This window comes from Sphaerodactylus townsendi, linkage group LG03 (genome assembly GCF_021028975.2).
Source record: "Sphaerodactylus townsendi isolate TG3544 linkage group LG03, MPM_Stown_v2.3, whole genome shotgun sequence".
In the NCBI taxonomy this organism is placed as follows: Eukaryota; Metazoa; Chordata; class Lepidosauria; order Squamata; family Sphaerodactylidae; genus Sphaerodactylus; species Sphaerodactylus townsendi.
In genome coordinates this window covers 34,459,952-34,487,813 of record NC_059427.1, presented here as the reverse complement: position 1 = coordinate 34,487,813, position 27,862 = coordinate 34,459,952, and the positions used below count along the sequence as shown (strand labels likewise).

At 44.8% G+C, this 27,862-nt stretch overlaps 1 protein-coding gene across 7 annotated transcripts in view; it reads left to right on the top strand.

Annotated features, from left to right (window-relative positions):
* The first annotated feature begins 19,986 nt into the window (after positions 1-19,986).
* The window catches only part of FRMD4B (FERM domain containing 4B), a 287,088-nt gene continuing 279,212 nt past the window's right edge, over positions 19,987-27,862 (top strand). For 3 of the 7 annotated variants that reach the window (XM_048489959.1, XM_048489957.1, XM_048489960.1), the window contains exon 1: positions 19,987-20,298. The gene's annotated coding sequence lies outside the window, so the exon portion shown is untranslated. Of the gene's footprint in view, positions 20,326-27,862 lie in introns of all 7 variants that reach the window. The other 4 variants (XM_048489955.1, XM_048489958.1, XM_048489954.1 and 1 more) reach the window with 2 other exon arrangements.

Sequence of the window (27,862 nt, the reverse complement as noted above, 5' to 3'; positions counted from 1 at the left end):
GTACTCCACTGAGGTCTCTTCCTTCCTTAAACCCCACTTTCCTTAGGTTGCACTCCCAAAATCCCCAGGTATTTCCCAACCTGGACTGGCAACCATAAGTGCACTCTGGAATTGACTTCATCATGTTGCTGGTGATGCAAGAATGCTCTGATATTAAGGACAAAAATTTTATAGTAAAAATGCCTTTTACCATAGAGTTTTTGTCCGTATAGTATCCTTGCATTGCTGGTGGCAGGATGACATCACTGTTGATGCATGCCAGAAGTGACATCACCACAGCATTAGCAATGCCAGTCTAGGGCTTTGTTTACTCCTGGTAAGTCTCCCTCACCCACTTGACAACCCTGCTCCAACTTCCTCCCTCAATGGTAAAGAGATCTATGCCTCTGTTCTGCCTGATGAAGAATGTAATTAAAAAAAAATTAAACCCAACACAATTAAATTAAACTCTATACAAATGTCTACAAGGTAACTCAAAATGCAACAAGTAATGCTAAAACAATGAACACAGCAAAATATAAATACGACTGCGGCACAATGACCAGAACAAATGATAGCACCAGTTAAAATAGAACATCACAAAACCTTCTCAAACGTAATGGCATAAAAAGAGTGATTTTTTTTTTTACAAATGAGAGTTCCAACTCTGCAACAAACGAGATTTTAAGAAGCCTCAGAGAATATCGCCACTTTTGCTTGTTGCCTGAAAGACTGTAAATTTGTCACCTGGCAAGGTCTGCAGGTAGAGAATTTTGAACAACTTCGGCAGCACGAACGCTGGTCCGCCTTTACGTTCAAAGAATTGGTTCCCAGTCAGAATGTACCTGCTTATCTAATCTGCATCTACAAGACATAGGTGTCAATGACCAACTTCTATTTGGCTACAGAAATGTACTACAAAGCTGCAACACACTTTGCAAAAGCACTCAATGCACATTCATTTTTAAAATGGAAATGAATATTCATGACAATAGCCTCTACATATCCCACCTATCTTTTTCTACATTGTCCGAAAGCAAAGAAATAAAACATTTTGTGCAGCTGAACCATTTATCACTGCCACAGTGCCAGATGTTAGCCAGTTGGTTAAGCATTGTTTTTTAAATTGACACTGGAGAGGAAAGCCGCAAAGCTGATAATGCAGACACATTACAGGGTAACCTCTCTTTGTAGTGACTTCTTTCAGCCATCATTCTCAATGATACTCTCCATCATCTTTGCCAAAGTGTTCTTGGAAGGAAACAAAGGAAGTGAAAGGGAGGACAGGGTTGATCAATACCTAGTCCAAGATCCTGCTAGAGATGCCAGATGGGACCTGGAACCCCCTCAGAATTGCAGATCATCTTCAGACCAGAGAGATCAGTTTCCTGGAGAAAATGGATGCTTTGGAGGGGGGGCGGCGTTTCTATGGCATTGTACCCAGTGGTGGAATTCAAATAATTTAACTACCGGTTCCAGTGGTGGGACTCAAATAATTTAGCAACTGGTTGTTTACAAGCACCATTTTAACAACCGGTTCTGCCAAATTGGTGCGAACCTGTTGAATACCACCACTGACTGTACCCCACAGAGGTCCTTGCCATCCCCAGGTTCTGCCCCAAATCTCCAGTGTTTCCTAGCCTGGATCTGTCAACCTTCCTCCCAACCTCCACTGGTGGCCAGGGAGGACCTGGCAACCCTATATCTTCCCATCCCAGCACAAACTCCGCATGGAAGACAGAGACTGCAAAACTACTTCCAACCCAGTCCTTAATCCTTCCTAAAAGAAGCAGGCCCGTTCGAAGAGTGAGGTGGGAGGAGGAGGAGGAGGAGGAGGAGAAGGAGGAGAAGGAGGAGGAGGAGGAGGAGGAGGAGGAGGAGGAGGAGGAGGAGGAGAAGAAGAAGAAGAAGAAGAAGAAGAAGAAGAAGAAGAAGAAGAAGAAGAAGAAGAAGAAGAAGAAGAAGAAGAAAGTTTGGATTTATATCCCCCTTTTCTCTCCTGTAGGAGACTCAAAGGGGCTGACAATCTCCTTGCCCTTCCCCCCTCACAACAAACACCCTGTGAGGTAGGTGGGGATGAGAGAGCTCCGAAAAGCTGTGACTAGCCCACGGTCACCCAGCTGGCATGTGTGGGAGTGCACAGGCTAATCTGAATTCCCCAGATAAGCCTCCACAGCTCAGGCAGCAGAGCTGGGAATCAAACCCGGTTCCTCCAGATTAGATACACGAGCTCTTAACCTCCTACGCCACTGCTGCAACCATTTTCTTGTGCTGTGTTGTTCTCAAGCTGGTAATGTAGCAGGCAGGATCTCTGGTTAGTAGCTGGAAGTCATATGTGGAGTATACTGGTATTTTGTTTTGCAAGACATCTTCTAGAACTTGAGATGCGTGTCAAGCTCTAGTTGAGCTTGCCAGGTGTAGAAGTTAGGCATGTCGCAACAAAATACTGAAATTTCTACCAGTGGAGTTCTCAGTTGTTTTTTCCTTTTTAATTCAACTATCAGACATAAGGGGACCTTGACACGAGAGGAGAAGGGTTAAGGTGCCCACGATGCATAATTCCTGGTAGGTTTCACCAGTTGGACAAATTGCAGTTCGCAGAAGATGCTTTATGTTGAGAAACCGTTGCAGTTGGAAGACTTAACCTAGGTCCTACTATGATCCCAATTTGAATTGGGACTCAGTAATAAACAAATAAGGCCAAAGTGAAAGAAACTTTGGCCCTCTCCACACAAATCTCTTAAAATGTTTGTAAAATGTTTTCAATCTCCCCTTTTGTTTGCACTCACCACCTTGAAATGATTCCGAGCAGCTATTTTCTGTTTTTCCCAGCTTGTGGACAAGTCAGTGTTTCTTGGTTCACAGCCTCATTGCTGCAGTTCCCTGAGTCTTCTGTAGTCGATACTGTGAAGATTAAGCCCCCCAAAATCTCAAAAATGCTCTGAAATGCCCTGAAAACAGGGCAAGGGGCTTCAGCAGGCAAGAAGTGAATTCACAAAATAGCACCTTAAAGGGACAGCACATAAATGAAGCCTTATTTAAAACATTTTAAAAACATTTCCAAAAGAATGCATTTAAAATGTTTAGACGTTGTAAATAAAACATTTTTTGGGGAAAAACAATGTAGAACTCCTTGGAGGAAATGTTTCATTTCCTTTCCCAAAGCGTTTTTAACTGTCTGGGCAAAAAGAGCCTCTGAGAAGTAGAAGAAGAAGAAGAGTTTTGGATTTATATCCCCCCTTTCTCTCCTGCAGGAGACTCAAAGGGGCTGACAATCTCCTTGCCCTTCCCCCCTCACAACAAACACCCTGTGAGGTAGGTGGGGATGAGAGAGCTCTGAGAAGCTGTGACTAGCCCAAGGTCACCCAGCTGGTGTGTGTGGGAGTGCACAGGCTAATCTGAATTCCCCAGATAAGCCTCCACAGCTCAGGCGGCAGAGCTGGGAATCAAACCCAGTTCCTCCAGATTAGATACATGAGCTCTTAACCTCCTACGCCACTGCTGCTCCTTGTACGTGCTGATCCTTGTACGTGCACAAACGCCATTTTCAGGAGTTTTAAAGTCAGAGGCCATGTATGCAGAGAAGTGGGGTCACAGCAGAAAGATATGGCATTCACTGCAACCGGGGTGGTGTTAGTGATTCTGTGTGTGCATTAAGTGCCATCAAGTCACTTCTGACTTGTGACAGCCATATGAGTCAATGTCCTCCAAAACATCCTGTTAGCAGCCTTGCTCAGGTCTGGCTGAATGGTTTCCTTTATAGAGTCAACTCATCTCATGTGAGGTCTTATTTTCTCGTTTCCTTCAACTTTTCCTTGCATTATTGTCTTTTTCAGTGAAACTTGTATTCTCATTGTATGACTAAAGTACAATAGCCTCAGGTGAGTCTTTTTAGTTTCTAGGGAGAGCTCAGCTTTCATTTGATCTAGAACCCACTTACTTGAGTGATTCTGAAGCCCTGGACAAAAGTCCAGGATGGGGTCCCAGAATCATTTTAATCTCCCACAATCCCAAATGCTGGGGCCAATCAAGGGGCGGTCTTTGCCCTGTGCATTTAGTCATCTGTCATCTGATTCAGGGTCATCTGTCTGAGCTCAGTTTTGCTCAGTGGAGGCATAGAATAGGAGCAGTATCCACCCTGTTAGCTATTTAACAGCCCTACCTGACCTCTTCCATTGTGTTTTTGGTACACTAACAATACAATGTACCGAATGACACCCTCCTAAGCCATGTTAGGATTCAGCCGGTTCGCACCGGTTCCGCAGAACCGCTACCTATTTTTTTGTTGAGTTTGGTGAATCGGTTGAATCCCACCACCCTAGGGAAGAGGGAGCGAGGGGGCTTTCTGAGCCCCAGAGCAGCTGAGTCCCAGAGCAGCTAAAAGCTCTGTCCCCTGGGAAATGGGGAGCGAGGGAGTTTTTAGAGCCCCGTAGCAGTTGGGTGCGAGCAGGCATCCACCAAAGGCTGTACTGCCAGCCCCCAGGCGTGTGGCCCACTCCAATGCTGGCTGCTTCCTGCACAGCCGCCACCTTCCTTCGCCTCCCCCCAGCCCAACATCAAAAGGGGGACACAGAAGCCAGGTAAGTGGGCAGTGGGGGGGGGGCAAATAGCTGGTTAGATCATTAGAATTCCACCACTGCTCCTAAGCCCACTACCTTCAGTGGACTTAGAAGGGTGTAACTCTGTTTAGGATTGCTCTGTAAATACTTCCGCTGAGGTTCTGCCTGGCTTCTCAGTACCCATCACTTTTCTAGAAATAAATCTAAGTTAAAGCTCCCGTGGTGAATTGATTTGAGCCCGCTCTTATACATCTGCTCCAACAGGTAGGTTTCAATTGCTTTGCTTATTGATGGCGAATGCATTGTTGCAGAGCTGTGTTTGCTTCATTGCAATTAGAAGATGGACTCTCATTCAATAAGTGCTTTGTGGTATGTCTATATAAATGGCCACAGGATTCCCTGTCTTAAGCCGGAGAGGCCAATGGTTGGTCCAGCCTCACAAAGCTGAACTACTGCAAAGCAAGAACACAGCAGGGAGAAGGGAAAAAAAGATTATCTTGTCTATGATAAAGCTCCTTTCAATCCAATATAAAATCAGGAGCCCCCCCTTTCTTCTAACAGCAGTAGTGTTTCAAAAAGGCAATCTACAGAGGCTGGCTGAAAATAGCATGTTTAATGATGTGATTATTTTGTAGGGAAATTGAAGTCATGCAGCAGTGAAGATCCTGAGCCCAATAAAAGGAAGATTGGCCCATTCTGGGCATCATGAAGGGGCAGAGATTCAGGGCCAGTGAATAAGCTCTTCGCCAGCTGTCTAGACCAGGGGTCTGCAACTTTTTACAAACGTCGTCAAAATTCGCAGCAAGGACTCAACCAAGAGCCGGGATATGAGAGTCCATTCGCATAACTGAAAGAATACACTTTAGCATTATCGACAACGGGCACGCTGATTAATAATCCATACAGCTTCTGCGGCCCAAACACTGGAGGTTGTGAATCTTTTATTAGGAAACGGCACACTCGAGATCTCATGATAAGTAACAGATATACATAGGAGCACACAGCGCAATTGTTTTAGTGCACTGGCACGAATCTGTGCATGGTTCACACTTGGATTTCTGGCAACCGTTTACCTCTCTCATTTCCCTTTCTGGAGCACATCTCTGGGAAGCTCTGAATTCCATAAAGATCTTTGGCCTCTTCCGCACATGCAGAATAATGCACTTTCAATCCACTTTCAAGGTACTTTGCAGCTGGATTTTACTGTGTAGAATAGCAAATTCCACTTGCAAACAATTGTGGAAGTAGATTGAAAGTGCATTATTCTGCATGTGCGGAAGAGGCCTTTGTCTGTTATTCCTGGTTATTCTAGCATCCCGCCTACCCCTCCAATGTATCTTAACTTAAAAGATTTTCTTTTGTTGTTTAAAAAGTCATGTTCAGTTTTGTACAGGGACATGGAGCCATAAGTGACTGATCCCTAGTTTAGACATTGCTTTTGCACTACTTCTCTCTCATAAGATCCTGACATCTCAAGCTCTAGTTGTCTGGTTAAATACTCCCTGCCCTGTTTATATTACCTTGATCGGGATCATGTTCTTTACCCTGCTGATTAGCTTATCTGGCTTGCTGGGGAATTTGGGCCCAGATTTGTCAGGAATGGGACATTCATAGATGTAAAAGCATTGTTTACTTTCTCTACAGTCGATTACTGTACGCATCATAATAGGCAGTCAGTATGGTGCAGGGTTAGACAGTCAGACTAGGATTTGGAAACCCTGAGTTCAGCTCCTCACTTGCACATAAAGCTTGCTGATGAACTTGGGCCTGTCACTTTCTCTCAGCCCAACCTAATTTATGGGGTCACTGGGAGGATAAAGTGAGGAAAGGGGAAACACTGGCTGACGACCCACTGCCAGCTGATCTCCGCCCTCGCCTGGCTCTGGTGCGAAAAGTTGTTCCAGAAGTGCTCTCGCTTTCCCCATGTAAAGCGAGAAGCATGCATGGGGCAAGAGGAAGCACATTGGGACAACAACCCTGTGGCGTAGAGAAAATAACTGGCCCAAGGTCATCCAGTGAGTTGCATGGCTTTGTAGGGATTTGACCCCTAGTCTAACACTGTAACTCCTATAACATACTGCAAACATTAAAGTATCATTTTAGATCAGATTTATGCTGTAATCCTTTGCAAATGTATTAGATGCTAAAACAGTGGGGCTTACTTCTGAGTAAAAGTGCTTTGGATTGTACTCGGCATGAGGTTAATTCTCTACTGTATTTCCCCTTTCTTTTTTCCATCTGGCATTCTGCAGCAGTTAACTTTCCCCAACAGAAATGATGATTCTCGAAGCCGTGTGTCTTTTCCATTTTACAGCTGGATTTATCAAAGGTGATTTTGCCTTATGGAAAATAAAAACAATTTTCTGCGCCACGGTATTATGTATTTTCTAAATTAAACTATCAAGAAGGCAGCTCATGAAATGAGTGCTCTACGCTATGTGTTGTGACAGTGGGACTTTAAATAAAGAATTTTAATCTTGTAAACACTATATTGAATTTTGAGCTGCAGGCATGTATTATTTAAAATAATGAGGCAGAATGACAGAACTGTACAAGAGAACAGAACCTGAAAAGTCAACAGGGAAAGGAACTTGTCTGGGAAAAGCTAAAGCATTGTAGATATAAGCAAGGCACTGCTGCATGAGACCAAGGGATCACTGAGACCAGCATTATGTTTCCTGCAGTGGCCAGATAGATACTTGTGGGAAGCCCATAAGCAAGTCACTAGGGCTACCTTCTATGATGGGCAACAACTGGTATTCAGAGCCATGCTCTGAACACAAAGCTTCCACTCAGCTGTTGTGAATAGGATTCACTGGGACCTAGTCTTTAGAATATATCACAGGATACCCAGATTCTTTCAGATTTTAGATGAGCCAGACCACATCCGTTTTAGATGAGCCAGACCAAATCCAGACCACAAATGGTCAGGTTTATGGTTTAAACTAGATTCTAAGCAGGATGTTTGTGGTTGGACCTCACCTGGGTTTGTAAAAGTGTAGATGGCATTTGAAGATGCTCAGTTACATGAGAAATGAGCGTCTCCAACAGCCCATTTTTATGGTTTAAATGTTCCTCAGAAGCTAGTAGCTATATGTTTCTCTTATTGAATATACAACAATTCTGAGGAGGTGGGATTTAAATTTTTCCAAATAGCACAAGGGGAAAAAATATTCACTTCCCTGTTGCTGTGTGACTCCAATCCAAATACTTATCTCCCCGTACGATTCTTGTTTTTAAAAGCCATTCACAACTCCCCACAAATTATGCTCTGAATCAGCACCAATCTTGGAGCATTGGCTAATCACAGGCAGTTTCTGTCATCTGTCTTAAGCCTACTGGCAATCAGTTTCATTTGGTGTCTCCCGGTTTCAGTATCATGAACAAAGGGAGACAGAAATTCACCTTCTCTGTATTGACTATAAGTTTATAAACCGCTGTAAACCTCTGTCAATCTTTAGCCTTCTTTTCCTCTAGACTAAAAAGTCAGAGGCAGACACATTGTTTGTACTACTTAACGTCGGAAAGCAAAATTGCCATTTTTACAAACAGACGTTCACAGTACAATCTTGTAAATCCCTGTCAGCTCCAGTTCTGCAGGTGCAACTCTATTGGAAGTAAACCCTTCTTATTCTGTAAATTTTAGTAAATCATGTATTGGTTTTATTGATTTTAAATTGATTCTGTATTTTAAATGTTGTTCGCTGCCCTGGGCCTGTGAGGGGAACGGCAGGGTATAAAACCAATAATAAATACATTTTAAAAACTCAAGAAGACTTCTCTGCAAAGTAGGGCAGCCCGAGATTATGTGCAAAAAAAAAAAAAAAACACAGTAAGAAGAGTTTGTCCATCTGCAGGTAATTTTAAAAGTTTTATATATTACTGCTATCTGTAAGCCTTCCTTTAATATTGCTGAGTAGGCCAAAAATATTTTCACAGGACCTTTTTTTATTTGATAGTAATACAGCTATAAAATAGATAAAGAGTATTTATCTCAGCAACTATAAATTCTGGCTGACCTTTAGAATCCATTTAGAGAAGGCACTCATTCCTCCCTTTGACTTTGATTTAAGATTATTTGTGGAAGGCAAATGGTTGCACACACAACACAGAGAGAGCTGCCAATGCAATTACCCTGGCCTAAAGTGGTAACACACAAGACTACTCCACTGTTTACTCTGCTTAGACAACAATCTTGGAACTACAAGCAAAGTATTATCAGGTCTCCTTTTGAGAAAAAGCAAGGTAAGTCAGATCTGCAGCATAGATTACTGTTGTCCTTCCCCAGTAGATTTCTTTGCCCATCCCAAGATGGCTTCCAAAACTTTGTGAAACATAAGTAAGAATGTAAAAGAGGTATAAACAGGTGTGGCCTATAAGGTGGAGCATTAAGGTTGCCAGGCTCACCCTGGCAATTAGTGGGAGACTGGGGGGCATGAGGGCTGTCACCATCAGCATGATCCCTCTCTAGGAACTGCCAGAAACTTTATGGCAAAATCCCTGGCAGTGGCATGCCATAGACTTGACAGGTATTTTAATTTTACTTTTCTCCTACCACCCCGGACAGCCCAATCCAAAGAGCACAGCAGTGGCCGGGGATGGCACCACTGCACTGCCACCAAAGAGGAAACTGGCAGTGCTGAAGGGGAGCATTCCTGGGCTGAAAGTCCTTTGGAATACCCCCCTCCATGCCAGTGTTGTGGTTGACTCACTGCCACAAGACAAACTTCTGGGCTTGGCCACTGTGGCAGCCATTCACCAAGATAATTCCCTCTGCACAGGAGTCTACGCCCATTTGAGCAGCACAGTGGAATAGATTTATTTATTTATATATTAGATTTTAAACCGTCCATCCCCGAAGGGCTCTGGGCGGTGTACAGCAGGCCTGCAATAACAATACATAATAACATTAAACACAGCAGGCTAAAAACAACATTGTACACATAAAAACAAAGGTGATTTAAAACAATTTACAAATTTATAACCATAAAACACAGCAGCAGCAATAATATATGGCGCCCGATCCCAAGGCCGGGAAGGGACAGTACTGATTAAATAGTATATCAGGTGTGCCAATGATGGCATGCAACACAAGGGCAACCTAGAGGGGGAATCCGTGGCTGGCCTCACCAAAGGCCCGGTGGAACAGAACTTGTTTTACAGGCCCCTTGAATACCTCTCACCAAGATCCCGCAGGGCCCGCACCTCTGATGGAAGAGTATTCCACCAGGCAGGGGCCAGGGCTGTAAAAGCCCTGGCCTGGGTAGAGGCCACCTGCATCATGGAGGGGCTGGGGGCCACCAGTAAATTTGCCTCTGCTGACCGCAGAGGCCTACCCGGGACATATGGGGTGAGACGGTCACAAAAGGTATGAGGGTCCCAAGCCGTGAAGGGCCTGGTGCTGGTGCAACCTTTCCCTGCTTCCAGATGCTGGTGCAACCTTTCCCTGCTTCCAGTGTGGCTTCAGCTCTTCACTTAATTTGCACAGTTAAAGTGGCATGGAAAACAGAAGCTGTGGGTAAGGGGTGCACCACCACTACTGAAGGACTGCCAACCCTATGGAACAGTCATCAATAGGTATCTGCTGCTGCAGGATGGAGACTTGTGAGAGGGAGCCTCGTGACCTTTTCTAGAGAGCAGGTTTGGAAGTGGTGGGTCGATAATTTATTTAATACATTTTATCTCCCCCAAGAAACTCAGAGCAGAAGACATTGTGCTATGGTCTTCCATTTATCCTCACAAACAACCCTGTGAGGAAGATTAGGCTGATAGAAAGAATGACTGTCTCAAAGTCACCCAAAAATCTTGACGGCAGAGTGGGGACCAGGATTGCCAAGAGCAAGTATGTCAGCAGAATCTTAATACTATATTATCATTTACCGGATGATGTTGTTTACCTTCATGCCCTGAAAAGTTTCAAGTGTCTTTCCATATATCTAATTCCCAAGTCTGCATATGGCGAAATCCACAGACTGATGTCACACTTACCCCAAACAGATGTTTCTTCCAACTTCGGGTACTCCCCAAGTTCATAGCATAATCTGAAAACTCAAACAAGCAAAAAGGTTAACCCCCCCCCCCCATTTAAAAAAGCATTATCTGAGCATGCACAGCAAATGCACCTACCTTTTGCAGCTGCCTCCATCGCCCACCAGCTTGGTCAGGCATGGAGTGCCTCCATCCTCAGTCAGCCCAGCTGGGCATGGAGCACCTGCCTCTGTCCCCCACCAGCCCTGCCAGGAACAGAGCATCTGCCTCCAAACCCTCCTGGCCCATACTGGCCCCTGCTGTCATATTACTGCAGTGGTGGAGCTAAGGAACCACTCTGGGCCTATCTGCTGCAGCAACAGATCTCCGGAGCCACTGGCAGGTCCATCTGTGGTGTGGTGGCACCTGGGAGCCACTCTAGGCCTGTCTGTGGCAGTGGCAGAGCCATGCTGCAGACAGGCTGGAAGGCAAGCAGGAGATGGAGATGAGATCCCCCACCCCCCACCCCCCACCCCACACACACAAGTTTTGCAGGCCCTCATTTGTCTATGCTAATGGCAAATTGACCAAATCTGAGGATACTTAAATCTGATAACTGGAGCTGTGAATGGGCAAGGCAGATCTTTCTGCAAACTTGAAAAGAGTAACAGTTTGCAGAAAAATGTGAAATCTAAACAAAAATACATTTTTTTAAAAAAGCTGAAAATGATAAAAGGAATGCCTGTAGCTTTAAGCAATGGATTTCCTCAAGGGCTGTTGCTAGACAACCACAAGATCCCACATTTGGGTTTCTGGGTAAAAAGCAGGGAGAGATGGCATGGCCCTCTCCAGGGCTTTTTTGGCCTTTGAGGGAAGACTAATTGGGGCCAGGCCTGGCTAGAATTGCCAACTCCAAGTTGGGAAATTCCTGGATTTTGTGGTAGAGTCTGAGGAGGGCAGGGCTTGGGGAAGGGAGAGGGCTCGCCCAAACATAATAGCTTCACTGACTATACACAGCCCTGTTCTAATAATCTCCCCACTCTATCTCTACATATTTTGATGGAAATGTAATTGACATCTGCTAATTGCTTGTCAGTGTCATGGGTGATTCTTATTGTTGCTTCAGTGGTCACTAATGCCTACTTATGCTTCTTTAATGGGCAATTTGCTTGCAGGATGAAAAATAAGACCAGAGTTCTACTGTTGGGTTCATGGGGCAGAAAAAAAAACAAATGGTTTTGCAGTCCGAATATGGGATGGGAGAATCAAAGCCTGGTGAGGTATTAGCCAGCCCAGGAGAACAGAGAATGCAACTGTTGCTCAGACTTTAAGGGTTCTGATGCAGGCTTTGCAATTGCGCAGTCTGTTTGCCTCTATTCTGTTTTGTATGTATATTTGTATATGAAAAGATATTTAAAAGATCCCACACCTGGGGTGTTGTGTGGTTTCTCTGAAGATGTCAGCCACAGATGCAGGTGAAACATCAGGAGAAAATGCTACTAGAACACGGCCAGACAGCCTGGAAACAACACTACACCCCAGTGATTCCAGCATGAAAGCCTTCGACAATACACATCCCACACCTTTTCCCACCCTGTTTCTTTTTACAAGGAAATTGATTCTGTAAAAGCCTTGGGGCTCCGAAACATTCAAGGAAACGAAGTGAACACCCCCCCCCCTTTTTTTTACCATACTGATCAGGCAGCCTACAACCTAATTAATTTGTGTAGATTATCACATTTGAATATTCACTAGGGGTGTGTCAAAAATACTGGTAAAATTCAGATCTAATTGACATAAATTGTTTTGGGAATCCCAGATATTTCCCAACTGCCATATCAGAAAATCCAAGATTCCTGAAAAGAATTGGACCTATTGGATCCAGATCTGAATTTTACACCCCCCATTTCTATCCCCTATCTGCCCCTCCCCTAATTTACCTGAACTACAGCAGTGGGGATGGCTGCCTCTGAGCCCCACATGGAACTAGGAGGCCATGGCAATGGTGTTTGGGACCAACTAGGTCTCCAAGCCCCACATCATGGAACTTGGAGGGCAAGGTGGTAGAGCTCTGTACAGAGCTGCAAGTCTGGCTTGGATGGGCTGAGTAGAGCTTACAGCTCTGTACCCACCACAGTCTCTGAGTCCTCATGGAACCAGGAAGCTGCAGCAGTGGAGAGCTGCACGCACAGCTCAGCTGGGTTGAGCCAGGCTCACAGCGTGGCCCCACCATGGGCTCAGGTGTCCACATGAAATCCAGAAGCCATGGGGGTGGAGCAGAATAATAGGCAAGTGAGAAGAAAGGGAGGGAGAGGGGAAAGGGAATGTTTTAAAAAACAGGAGCAGGACCGAAGTTGTCCAAATCATGCCAAAAAAATTCAGTAAGATTCAGGATCTGCTTTTGGGCTCCCTTTAAATTGCCTCCTTTTGGGGGGTGGGGTGAAAAACCCCTCAGGAAATACTTATATGGGTTTTTTTTTGGGGGGGGTAGTTTTGCTTTGCTAAATGCACACCCTAATGTGAAACACTGTTCACATGTGAAATTAAGCAAATTACAAGAAAGGATTTTAACTTCTGCTGTTTTTCCACATGCAGTAATTTCTTTTTAAAATGTGAAAATTCCAAGCCCAGCCTGTGTTCTCAAGCAGTACTTTCTTATGGACAAGATGCATTTTCTGGATGTTTTAATTAAATGTTACAGAGCTACCCTGATCTAAGGGTACTACCTGCTTCTGGATCCATATAAGAAAACAAAATGAAATAATTTACCAGATTAGCAACTACGATTAAGTGATCATGTGCTAATTGAAATCTGCGTTGGTTGTGTATTGCTTGGAGCTATCCAACTGTCGTAAACGTTAATGTGTACTACATATGCGGAAGACAGCCAGCATGATGTAGTGATTAAGGCGAGTACTAGGATCTGGGAAACCCAAGTTTGAAACCCCACTTGCGCCATGGAAGCTTGTGGTGTGACCTTGGGTCAATCACATGCTCTCAGCCCTGACCCTGGCTAGTATTTGGATGGGAGTCCTCCAAGGAATACCAGGGTCATGACCCAGATACAGGCAAAGGCAAACCACCTCTCAATATCTCTTGCCTTTAAAACCCTATGGAATCATCATAAGTCAGCCAGGACTTGATGGCAATAAACGTGTGAACACACTAGATCAGTGGTTCTCTACCTGGGGGTTGGGACCCCTTTGGGGGTCGAACGACCCTTTCACAGGGGTCGCCTAAGACTCTCTGCATCAGTGTTCTCCATCTGTAAAATGGATAAATGTTAGGGTTGGGGGTCACCACAACATGAGGAACTGTACTAAAGAGTCACAGCATTAGGAAGGTTGAGAACCACTGCATTAGATAAACCAGAATTACAGCTGTGGCAAAATGTCTTCTCAGCATGCAAACAAATGGTGCTGTGATATAAGTACCAATGGAGGTTGTAAGTACCAATAGAGCTGAATCAGAGATTCCAGCAATGGGACCCCAACAACTTACATTCACACTGGATAATGGATTGTTAGGATGTTCTCCATGTCGCAGAAGATGACCTCGGGGTATTCTTGCGGCTACAAACTCCTCTCAAATCAGCTGATACAAAAGGCCAATGAACTTGCTGGGTCTGGCTTGGTTGCTTATTAAACTGCTCTTGAACTAGCTGTTGGTGTTTGATCATCAGCGTAGTTTCAAGCCACCATCCCTGACAGTGATTTTGCTGTCCTATGCACTCATTTAAATCATCAAATTAAATTCTATCTTGACTGGAGAATAAGGCAAGAGTGTCTTTGTCTTAAGTCAAGGCAGGCTTTTCTCACCTGAGATCTTCCTTGATCTCTTTAAAAACAGTCTGGTATACGGTGATACCTTCTAGTTTTCACGTGCTAGATTGACAAGATAATGAGGTATGGGAAACTTGAGATGTATCATTTTGCAACTGAATACCACAATGAATTCTCAAGCTGCAAACTTGCCACTGATGTGTAGCTATCTCCCACCCCACATGTCCAAAACATATGGTTTTGTCTCCCGTTTGAGTGAAAGGATCAATTACTGAGATTATCTGCTGGACTCCAGCTGATAACCACTGTGTGTGTGCCTCAACGCGTTCTTCATTGAGCGTGCCAGTGATGCCACTATTATCCCAGAACATTAATACTGGTGTTATAACTGCACACTTACGGTATTGGGCTGTGCTTGTAAAAAGGCACGCATTTGCCAGGGATAGCAATTAGGGTGGGTGCAAGGGCATGGCCTTCCCCCATGGTTCAAATCTCCTCACCAGCTGTTGTATTGGCCAGTTCTATTGTTAGTGGCTACACTCTCAATGAAATGGTCACACACCAAATAGGCATGCCTCATTTACAGAGCCATCTTAAACTGTGGCAGTGGCAAGAACCAAGTTATTTATGGTACTGCTAAAGATCAAGTCATGTCAAATTCTGCGCATTGTGGCCCTATGCATTTACACAACCGGGCCATCATGGATCTATGTATTTCCTTCATTTATATCTCACCTTTACACTGATCTCTTTTTTTTATCTTCACAATTTTATCTTCACAATGAACCTGTCTGCTGGTTTGTGGTGAGAACATGTGGTAGATGATGATGATGATAATGATGATGATGATTATTATTAATTCGATTTGATAAACCGCCATACCCCCGGAGGGCTCAGGGCGGTGTACAACAACAAACAACAACACAATAAAACAAATCGAATAGCCCCAGTTAAAAATAATGCAAAACCTTAAAACTATAGCAGCAGTAACCTTCAATAAATAATTAATAATAGGAGACATCTGGCATCAGACCCCAGTGATCAGACCCTGGAAGGGAGGGGGTTGGCAGATGGTCAAATATATAGCCAGTGTGCAGGGCAACACGAGAGGCGGGCTCAGCGCCCCCCCCCCCCAAAGTCCGGTTTTGCAGGCCCTGCGGAACTCTCCAAGGTCCCCCAGGGCCCTAACTGCTGGAGGAAGAGCGTTCCACCAGGCAGGGGCCAGGGCAGTAAACGCCCTGGCCCGCATGGAAGCCAGCCGCATCATGGAGGGGCTGGGGACCACCAGCAGATTCGCCTCCGCTGAGCAGAGGACGCGACTCGGGACATATGGGGTGAGACGGTCCCATAGATTCAAGGCCATGTCATTAGATTTCATAGCAGAGAAAGGATCTCGACCTGCATCTCCAAGATCTTAGTCCAAAACACTAACCACTACGTCACACTGATTATAACTGAATGTTAGACTGACTGAAAGCACATGTGCCTATGCTCAACTGATCGTATGAATGATCCTTTAGGGATGATACCTACAAACAATTACATCGATTCCATTTTTACCCCATGTTTCCTCCAAGAAGCTCAAAGTGTTGATTCTTGTTCCTCATTTTATCCTCGCGACAGCCCTTAGGTTGGAAGAGAGGGATAAAGCAAACTAGATTTGAACCCAGTTTTCAGCTCAATGCTCTAACCACTGCCATACATTGTTTTCTTATATCATAAAATGTGCAAACTTTTATAATTACTATGCTTCAAACATTCTCTAGCTAGTTTAATGAGTATTGGTTGTGCCACTGGCCTTTTTCATGGATTTAGCTCCATTTTATTCCTAGTAGAAAAGTCAAAAATAAAAAGGTTTCTTCACAGTGGGCTGACTCACACAATCACATTATTTACTTGGTGGTGGAAATTCTCTATCTTCCTACTCCTATATGAATATATTGAAGATTTCAATATGTTGTGACTCATTTTGAAATAGTAAGTCAGCAGAGGGTCACACAGGCAGCAAAGAACCTCTGCGTGTGAAGTGTGATCACACTAAACTGAAATGGATATTTGCCAGCATTTGAAATATGCCAATGCAAAATATTTTGCAAAGCAAACTTTTAAGCAAATGTAAAATGTTTAGCCCTAGAAATGTTTCAGCCCTAGGAGGCTGTCTGTGGGCAAGAAAAGGTTTGCTTCCCAATGCCTAAGAGAGGGAAGAAGGTTGTAGGTTGTTAATGATACATTGAACTGGTTTGAGCTCAGGGCTGTATGTAACCACAAGTGGTGATTTGTTGCTGTTTTATTTTAGTTTATCTTGTAGCAGGTTATCCCTTGGTATCATTCTGGCTTTGTTGTTCTGTTTCCTTACTAGATCAGGTGGGTTTTGTAATTCCAAGACAATCTCCGTCTGAGAGATTGGAATAGGTGCAGCTGCAGCAATAGAGTGTGGCTGAAAACAATATTGAAGCCAGAAAGTTTCACATCTTCTGTGCGTACCAAGTATCAGTACTGTCAGATACTAAATATAATTGCACGAAACATTACATGCTGCAAAATATTGACCATCAGTTATCCACTACTGAAATAAAATATCACTGTGTGTCAAATGCAGATCTATTTTAAAAACAGTTGAGTTTCCAAGGAACAGGTGGAAAATATTTGAGATCGTATTTTTGCAAAGGATCCCTTTTGGAAGTAAATTAAGACTGTTCAAAGATGGGCAGGCAGACGAGGACGCCAGTGAAAAGGAGAAAGGAGTAAACAGGATAGGATAATTCCTGAAGGAAGATTAACGAAGTCTGATCCCTAAGCATTTGTAATCAAGGCCAATGATCCAGTGGAGTCTAGCTGGAGGCGGGAGTAGGAGCCATGCTGAGACCTGGGAGGATAACGCTGCCCCCACTCCTGAAATGACAAGCTGTTTTCTGTAAAAGACACCTGTGTGTGCCAGTTGAAGTTTTGGCTGATACTGGCACACACTTGTCATCTCTCAGGAGCAGTAGCCATCAAAGGGAAGAAAACACTCCTGTGCTTAAATTATAACTGTGAAGGAGCTGCCAAGAGATGATCAGGAACCACCTCCGACTACCCTGTCCATGTGGATACAAAACTGCAGAGTTAATGGTAAGCAGAGAAGACCGAGTGGAATTTCTGATGAAAGCAACATTTTTTAAAAAATTAATGAATGAGGCTTGTCATGTTTGCAACTGAGGCTACTGCTGTGCCTCATGCCCAATTCCTCACTCACTAATATTGCGACAGAAATTGCACTCAATGGCTTACTCACGAAAATGCCTTAAAGCAACCATCCACACACATCTATGCAATTGTTCTTGATAATGTCTCAACCAAAATTTTAGATTCCAAATACAAACAAGAGACACAAAAATGAAGAATAAAGGTTCTTCATTGGCATAAACTATTTAGTAATCAAATAAGTTCAAGTTCTTAAAATGTCTACTACGATCAACTAAAAAGAACATCCACTTTTTAAATTCTTTTGACACACACATCTTTACCATGATAGCATTCTTATGCTTTAGCGTGAACCTGAAAATTCAACCAAAATGCAGTTTTAAGGTACAGATACAAAAAACTGCGTATCCAGTCTCCAGACACGGTCCAGGTTCCGGTAATTTCTAGTTTTGAGACAAGACTCTTCCAGTTGGCCCGGAATTCTATGCTTACAATCTCCGGAAAGATTTGAATGCCCTTCAAGGGCTGCAGTTTTCTGTTGGGACAGCTTTGCTAAGCACTCTTTCAACTTGGCTTGTGTCCTCCAGTAATGCTAACAGTCGATGAGAGATGAATCTGGGCAAGGGGACAGGTGGATTAGAGGGAGAGGGAGAGGGAGGGAGAGGGAGAGAGAGTGAGTGTTGGACTAGGTCCCAGGTTCAACCCTGCTATGCTGCATTCTGGTAGGTCAGTTATTGCCCTACAACTGAACCTGCTTCACAGAGGCCCCTTTCATACATGCAGAATAACACACTTTCAATCCACTTTCACAATTGTTTGCAAGCGGATTTTGCTATTCCGCACAGTAAAATCCAGCAGCCAAGTGCATTGAAAATGGATTGAAAGTGCATCATTCTGCATGTGCGGAATGGACCATTATAAAAGGAGGAAGAGAGAAGCATGCATACCACTCTGGAGCTCCTTGAAGCAAGCGAAGTCCAAGGATGTAGTGCATAGATTTTGTGAGCTCCTGAAGCATCGGCCCCCCAACCGATCCGAAGGTGAGTAGAAGTTATAGATGTGAAGTCCGCTTTCCATTTAAAGAGACAGCAAGCAATGTTTTCAGATTAGGAACTGACAGTTCCGTACCTTGCAAGAATTCTTCTTTGTGTAGGAGAACATTTGCCATCCCAGACATTCAGTGGAATCATGGTAGCTAGTTTCCTAGTGGGCACAGTATAAAACTGCCCTGTCAGGCCTCCCATCTCTAAGCTCTGCCCTTGCAAAGGAGCTGCAGGTGATATGCCTATCAGCTTCCCTTATGTAGAAGTGGAAGATGTGCAGGAGGGACGGTGAAGGCTCACTCCAAAGTTTATGGAACTGATTTATATGAGCATTTATATTATTTGGTTTCTTCCATTCTTATCCCCTCAAGGAGCATCTTGTTCATACCCAGGCAGAATGTTTTTTATTGTCAAAACATCCCTGTGAGGTGGGTTAGGATAAGTGGCTATGACTGGGCCAAAGGCCACTGAACTTCTAAGATTACTTGGCTGTCTCACCTCCTGGGATGCCTAGCAGCAGAATACTGGGAACAGAATTCTCTGAAAAGGATTGAGCTGGACAGCTGATGTGGCATGGAAGGAGGGCGTCTCAGGTGCAAACTCCATTCAGCAATAAAGTTCCCTGAGTGATCTTGTGTCAAGCCATCCTCTCCATCTAACTTATCCCACAGGATAAAGGGGCAGAAAGGGTAACTATGAATGCTGCTTTCAGCACCTTGAGAAAGGGTGGAATAAAAACGAGATAGCTAGATCTATTTTAAACAAAATCATCCCTTGACAACAAAAGAGAATTACAAAGACAACAAATATAGGTGGATATATTGATCATAGGGACTTCCAATTTCATCAGCATCGAGTATTAGTTGTAAACAAGTATACTTCTTGACCCTCAGTAACATAAGTAGAGATATATCTTTTAAACTCTACTGTGACGCCATGACAGTTCTGTTCTTCATGCACCCATGTAAGTTGTGACTTGACATGGAAATGTAATAACTTGACATGGAAACGTAACATGGTGTAGCAAGAAACAAGAAACACCAGGATGCTATACAGAGGAAAGTGATGGGAAACCACCTGTTGGTTGCTGGCCTTGAAAATTCTACTGGGATGCCACAAGTCAGCTGTGACTTGACAGCACTTTACACAGGCACATCATGGGAAACAGCGTGGTGCAGGAGTTAGAGCGCTGGACTAGATGGAGCAGTTTGGGGCTCATATCCCTGTGGATCATGAACCTGGCTTGGATACAGGTACAAGCCCTTTCACTCAGTTGAACCTACCGCATAGGGTTGTTGTGAGGACGAAACAAGGGGGGGGGGATCGTGCCACACTGAGTTTCTTGGTGAGAGGGCAGGATAAAAATACAACCAGTAAATAAAATTCGTCGCGGGGGGAGATCAATGGGAAGAAGGGTGGGGCGGCTGAACGGGACCCTTTCCCAGCCGCCAGAGCCCTCCCTCCACCCAGCCGGCGCAGGCTATACCATGCCTGGTGGGGCGAATCCGCGCCTCAGAAGGGACCTGGGCTGGCTGCTGCTGGGCACGAGCGAGGCAGCAGCTGCAACGGGCAAGGGGGCGACCCAGCAAGCGGCTGCTGAGCGCCCGGTGCAAGGAAGCGAAGCAGGCAGCGGCAGTAAATCTGTGGCGGGCGGAGCAGCAGACCTTTTCACGTGCTGGAGACGAGAGAGCCGAAACTGAGGAGTTGCAAGCAGCCGTCGCTCGTCCGGAGCCAGCTTGCAAGCAAGGGAAAGCAAGAGCCGGCACTCCAGGGCTGCAAGCCGCGGTAAGGTGTTTGCAAAGGCTTTGCAAGGTATTGTTGTCGAGTCCTCCTGCAGCGCGCGGCGCCGGTGCAAGTGCGGGGTTGGGATCTCCTCTTCCTCCTCTCTCTCTCTCTCTCTGCAGTGGGAAAACCCACCGAGGAGCCAGAGAGGCGCGAAGACAAATAGCCATTGTCAGCTTTAACCGCTCCCCGCAGCCGCGCCGCTTTGCCCAGCGACAGCCGAGGCGAGGATGCAGCACTCTCCCGGGCTGGGGCTGGGTGTTCCCCGGGAACAAAGCCGAGCCGAGGGGAGAGAGCGTCGGGCTGCGGGTACCCAGAGGCTACACTTTAGCCCTGCTGGAAGTTTGGGTGGGGATGTGCGGCGTCCTCTCATTCCCTTTTTGCAAGAAAAGAAAACAACCACAACAAAAAGCCTTGTTCTTGTTTCCCTTCCCCTCTGATTTGCAAAGTGCAACCCTCCAGCCATGTGCTTTGTTCTTGAAGGGGGGTGGGGAAGGAGAAATGCACGCTTCAAAAAACCAAGCTGGGATGTTTTATTTTGGAGCGGGGAAGGCATGGTGCCCCTGCAGCCCCCTTCCCCCCCCCCCCATCTGAAAGAGCGCTTCGGTGCAAAGGAAGAGAATTTGTTCAAACCATTCAAACCATTGGGGTGGGGGTCTCTTAACAGCCCGGATTCCCGGGATCCCACCCGATCCTTCTCAAGGTGTCACTTTGGGGCGCGAGACACTGAAGCGAGCAAATGCAAGCGAAGCGAGGCTTTTTCTCACCCTACTAGGAGGGAGGATTTGCTGCTTGGCGGGCTTCAGCCCCCAGGTGCAATGGGTGCGATCTGGGTGGCGGCGCCCAGGTTATAGCTCGGGCTTGGGCCGCCTGACTTGTTCAGAAACTTGTAGAAAAGGAGGGGACTCGTGCTTGTGGGCGGGGGGGGAGGGGGTTTGAGAGAAAGGACGTAAATAACACCTGGTCTTAAAGGAACCATTGCCTGATTTGATGGCCCAGGTCTGTTTTCCCAGGCGGAGGTGCCCGGAGGCAGCAATTTTCACCCTGGTTCCAATCCGTGCAGTTGGGAGTGCCCGGGATTTCCAGAGCAGATTATCACTTTTCAGGAGGGAGGAGGTTGTGACAATGTAGAGAGAAATCCAAAACCAGGAAAGGATTAGCAGATATGCCAGTGATAATAACAGTGTGGGGTGGGGCCAGGGCTGTCTGCTGGAGTATCTGCTTTGTTCACAGAACAGCCCAGATTGAATCCCAGGCGTTTCCAGTTAGAATAAGGATCAGGGAGTAGGTGGTATGAAAGACCCCAGCAGACGATATTGACCTTACTGGACTAAAGGTCTGATTCCATGTAACCAGTTCATGCCATTATAGAAACTTATCATTGGTATAACAACCAAAATGTTTTGTTATTAATATTTTATTATTTTATTTGCCTGCCTTGCGATCTTGCCCTTTCTTAGCTTGAGCCAGGCTCAGGGCAGCTAACTCGCATACTAATAATTCAAAATACTAAAAAGCAGTTCAAATTACAACTTCGATGTCAGTAATGTAATAAATTGTTACATGATGGTTTGAAAAATGAAACATGACAAGTTCGTGGGATCATAGAAACTTGTTAAAACAATAATGATAACAAACGTGTTGCTATTAATGAACTCGTACGAGGTTATGGCTTAAAAATGATGCAATCTTTCAAGTTCCCTGTGTGCTCATCATATATTAATGCTCTTATATCATATAAAAATAGATTTTAATCGCCTAATGTGACAATGTCTATGAATCCTGAGAAGTGAGAGTGCATAACTGCATCATGACAAACGGGGGAGATTAAGAGAGTGGCGTTTCTTCACTTCAAAGGCTGCTTGGGATAACCCACCTAAGGAGGGAATGTGGATTTGTGAGCTTTTCATGTCGAACAGGTAGTTTGCAAATGAATGTGTCAAGCAAGAAATGGCAAGAGGAAGAGGATGTTCCCTCTTCATCCCCAGAGTGGGCTGCTTATCTAAATAAATCACAGGGGTCATAGCCTTTTGTTTTTCAGCCTAAGGAAACTCAAACCTAACCATACCGCTTGGCAATGATTTGCAGGGTTGTTTTGTTTTTGGAATTAATTTGCTTTCTGTTTCAATTTGCACTTCTCTAAGTCTGGAATAAGTTTAGGGGGGAAAGAAACAGTCCTGAAATCATACTGTGTTGATGTGTCTAATTTAGTCATTTTCCTGCCGCTATGCCACCTTTCCTCTGTGGTTCCATTTCGTTTCCTCCTCCACTTCCTAGAATAGACCATCTTTCTGCATTGTGTCTGTTTCCTCCCTGCTTGCTTCTGAGTGTTATCTCTTTCCTGATGATGTGTTTGGCCTCTTCACGGTTTTGGTCTGTTGCTTTCTGTTCAACCTCCAATTTATAGAGGTTGAGATACAGACCGTACCGCCTTTGGAATGCTTTTGGACGTTTCTTCTTTCTGTAATTCTAAAAGAGATAGTTCATTGTTGACTCCTGGATACTGGCCCAACCATAAAGTTCTTGTATCAAAGCACTACTGCCAAATGTGGCCATTGGAGATCGACCCCTTTCAGTAAGAAGTACACCTATGGGGCATTTCCTCTGCTGCTCTTGGCATCAGATAGGAGCAGTTTCACAGACAGGGCGAGAACCTGGCTCTTTGCCAAGATTTTGGGTTAGTTAAGGTTTGCTGTTTTTCTTTTCACTTCCTCTTCATGTGTTACTTTGGATGTGACACTGTGGGTGACTGATCAGTTGATGTATGGATTTCTACTCTGTTGCATTGTTGACATTTGTCTTTTATGAACTATTTCCTTTGACTAAAAGGATTCAGTTCTTTCAAATAACAAAAACATAACCAATATATATCCTACCATTGTCGTTGGCAAAGTGTCATGCCTTCCTTGACTTAAGTGACTTTTCTTTGTTTTTCCGATGGTCATGTCGCCACATATTTCACCATATATACATAGACAATTTGATGTGTGGTAAAATTTCCTTCACTCTTTACTGGGATGATATAGGTAACCAAGGCACCCTGGGATGAGAGAGTTCCCTTTTAAGGTAGTTTAGATGTCCAGGTGGGTTCATCATAAGAGGGGAATGTTGTATGTGAACATAGCCAACCAGTTATTGTGGAAGACAGGGTGTTTTTCTTTCATGGTGCCTCCTTTGTGGAATGGCTTCCCAAGCCTTCACTTGATACCAAAACTGCTGACATTCGTCAGTCAACACAGATCTTTCATTTATCTCACCATTTACAAATTGTTGGTTTAAAGGAGTCTCATATTTTGCTGTTGGTTTAGTGTTTTAACTGTTTGTGGCTAGTCTTTTAATTGTTTGTGGCTATCTGAATTTATTGCTATCTGAGTGCCTAGGGGTGTTTGTCAAGATCAGGGGTAGGGAGCCTTTAACATTCAAAGAGCCATTTGGACCTGTTTTCCACGGGAAAAGAAAACACTTGGAGCCGCAAATAATTTTTGACATTTAAAATAATGATAACACTGTATATATTGGGGTTTTTTACCTTTTACTCCGCTAATTCTGAGAAGCGCATGGATGCGTCCACCCTGCTGTCTGCAGGGTGGGCAAGGATGGGGCCAGCGGCTCGGCCTTGCCGCTCCAACGGGGCGGGCAAGAGGGGAAGCCAGGCAATTGGTGCGCTCACCCTGCTGCCTGCAGGGCAGGCAAGGATGAAGCTGGCGGCTTGGCCTTGCCGGTTGCCGGGAAAGCGCCCGCCCCGCTCCAACGGGGCAGGCGAGAGGGGAAGCCCGCAGTGCGGCCCAGCCGGCCGCGGGCAATTGGTGCGCTTGCTCTGCTGCCTGCAGGGCGGGCAAGGATGGGGCTGGTGGCTCGGCTGGTGGAGCCGCAGTGCAAGGGCAGAAGAGCCGCATGCGGCTCTTGAGCCGCAGGTTCCCTACCCCTGGTCAAGATTATTGAAAGTTGTTAATATGCTGCTCTTTTCATTTGTAACTTGGTTTTTACTGTCCTCCTCTTATGTTGTTTATATTCTGCAGCTTGTGTTTTTTGTTGATTATGTTTTCAGTTGATTTTATGCAAACATAAAGATTATAAGGCTGTATCAAACCAACGAATTATCAGTGAATGATTGCTTAGTAAACTAGTTTTGGACTGAAGTCTTGCAGAATGATAAAGAATAATGTATCATTGGTTTCCTTGTCGGGTGTAAGACTGGTAAAACTCTCCTCAGTATTTGGAAAGACGTTATAAAGCAAGCCAGTTTATCAAAAGATAAGTTTTAGCTACAATAGATTTGTTTATGTATACTGTAGCATAGAGTGGCAAAGCTTTGCTCATGCCCTGAGTTTGATCCTGACAGAAGTCAGTTTCATGTAGCTGTCTCAAGGTTGACTCAGCCTTCCATCCTTCCGAGATTGGAAGACAGTGAATACTCAGCTTGCTTGGGGTTAAGTGTAGACAACTAGGAAAGGCAATGGCATAGTCTGCCTAGTAAATGTCATAATGTAACATCACACTATGTGTTAGTAGTGACCTGGTGCTTGGACAGATTACTATCTGACAAAAATTAATTTTTGCAAGGGAATGTTTGAATGTAGGCCACGCTTTTCTAAAACGATATTTACAAAGCTAATGGCTGCCCAATACAGTTTATTTAAAATGGCTATTTTTGGTAAAGAAATATGTGTTACTGATTCAAAACTTTTACAATTTGATGCACTATAAATTATAATAATAAAGGTAGGGATGGGGCCCCACTTGAAACAAATGGTTTGACAACCTGAATTTCTTCTTTCCCTTATGCTGATTTCATCTGTGGCCCTTCCCTCAATCACTAAAATAGAGGTTGGTGACTAATAGTGGCCTCTCTTACCTGACCGAACCAGTCAGATTAAATCTGGTCTGCAAAAGAGAGTGGGGTGAGGCAGATGTGTAATGAATAGATAGCCATTTACTAACCTTGTTCAAATCCCCACAGAATGGCTCCCCTGCCACTTTGTTCTAAATTGGACTGATAAAGAGAAAGCCGAGTGCATTGCCTGTTAGTAATTAAGACTAGCATCAGCTAGTTCTGTCACTGGTATTAACTGAAAAGATAGGCAGATCCACTTGGCTATTGGAGGTTTTCCCCCACGTTTGGTTTCTTTAGAAACATTTCAATGAAATATGACTGAGTTCAAATATGACCTAGGCTGCTAGTGTAAGATTGTTGTGAGGGAATGAATGCTCTACTCTTGAGTAAGAGGAGAACAACAGCTGCATGTGGAAAAGCAGTCTCTTGGGGAAAATGCTACACTAGAGCCCTCCTTCCCTACATCCATTTGTCCTCATCTAAAATATTTCCATCTACAACTCATCACATTGTATAAATGGTACCATCCAGTCACAGGTAGACTGTGCCAGTGTCTTTGGATAGTGTTAATTGTTATGTTAGGATATCATTTAGGTGAAAATTTTCCTTTGTTCCTGAATTACCTCTTTAGCTTTCAGTATATGTGGTCATCTCAACTGGTATTTTACAGGCTTGGTGAAGAAAGCCTGGCTTGTATCTAGTGTTGCCAAATCCGAATTGGGAAATTTCTGGAGATTTGGGAGGGAAGCCTAGGGGGCGTGGAGTTGGGAGAGTAATTCAGAGACTTCAGCTTGGTATAATACCAAAGAGCAGGGGTGTGAAATTCAGGGATGGGTATGACATAAATGTAACTTGCTCAGACTGGGTCTTAAGGCAGGGTGGCTGTCTCCACTGGTGAGCCCACAGTGGTCTTCTCAGTCCAGAACAGCACCGGGATAGGTGGTTGGCACTGGAGGGGTGTTGCTGCCTCAGCTGGAATTCCCTCAGCAGGCCCACCAACCCAGATCAGCACTTGAGGGGGTGTCTGCCTCAGTTTGAGCATGCAGGGGGCTATGCAGCCCAGATTGTCATGGGAGGGGCGGCTCTCCAGGTTAGATTGGGAGTGGGGTAGCGGAGGTTGCCTCAGCTGGCTCGTGGGCTTGATAAGCCCTTTCAAGAAGGCCAGGCCCAGCGCTGGGCCACAGGTTTGACACCCCCTACCATAGAGTAAGGTGACCAGATGGTCACCTTTGTGATCCGGGACGGGGAAGCGGCCGCGTGCGCGCGCAGCCGCAGAAGCGCACTGCCTTGTAGGGCTTGCCGTTTGCTGCCCTGTGACAGGGCGGCAAACGGCAAGCCCCAGAAGGCCGGGCGCTCCTGCGGCCGGGCGCACGGAAGGCTGCCGCACTGCCTTGCGCCCCAGAAGGCAGTGCGGCAGCCTCCCAAAAATCGGGACAATTTGCAGAACCCGCGGGACGCGGGACAAATTGTTTAAAGGCGTGACGGTCCCGCCAAAAGCGGGACGTCTGGTCGTCCTACCATAGAGTCTACTCTCTAAAGCAGCCATTTTCTCCTGAGGAAACAGATCTCTGTTTTTTGGAGATCAGTTGCAATCCTAGGAGATTACCAGGTCACACTTGGAGACTGGAAACTTTATTTTATTTCATGAGATCCGTAAATGAAGTGGAGCTACTCTTACCCAATGATTTCTCTGAAATTTTGTTCTGGGAGGGGGGACAATCTTGATTCATAGGATGTGGAGAAAATGGGAGTCTTCTGTGGAAAGAGGAAATTGGCAAGAATTGGTCATTACCTATCCTGGCACAACTTCTGATGCATTAGGTCTTATCAAAACATGCCACCCTGTTCAATGGTTCTGTCTCTTGCCCGAATTATTGCACCTAACTTTTTCAGTTCAAAAGTGAGCTCACTTATTTTTAGTTACCCTCTTATGGTCTCTGCTTGATGTTTCCTCCGTGGATTCTCTGCTCGGTGTCTTTCCTGTTCTGTCTTTCTGTGCAAATTGGATGCTGTGGAAGCTAACTGGGCTCATGGACAAATGCTTTCTGAACTGTTTCCCGTGTGTTGCTGGGAAAGGTGTAAATTGCTGCCTACATGTACTAAGGTGTTGCATGTTAATATGACTTTGTAAAGAATTTGGTGAATGATGTGAAGGTCATATGCTGTGAGGGGCTCATCAATGTGTAAACCTGTAGAATACCTAGATTTACAATTCAATCCTATGCTGAGTGTAGCTCATACTAATCCCACTGAAATCGTAAGATTTAAGTATGCATATGTTGGTGCAGAATTGCAACGTAAAATCTACAAAAACATGGAATTTTTTTGGAAAGATGCTTACTAATAGCTGATTTCTGTCTGATAGTGACTATTTAGTTGAGCTCACTTAGTACAGCCATTGTGGTGTAGTAGTTAGTGTCATATTTGCTTCTGGGTTATCCAGGTTCAAAATGCCATGGGAGCTTGCTGGGTGACTTTGGGTAGTCACATAATGCCAGCCTTATCTACTTTGCAGGGTTGTTGTGAGGATAAAGTGGAGGGGATGAGAATAGCATGAGCTTCTTTGAGTCCTCACTGGGGAGAAAGGCAGGGTATACATTAAGTAAATAAATATTATTTGCTTTCCCATTGGTAAATTCTACAGGAATATTATTATTGCTGGGATTCAGGAAGGTTAAAGCAATACCTGGACTCTGTATAGTATGTCATTCGGTTGATGCTTTTTGCTGTGAT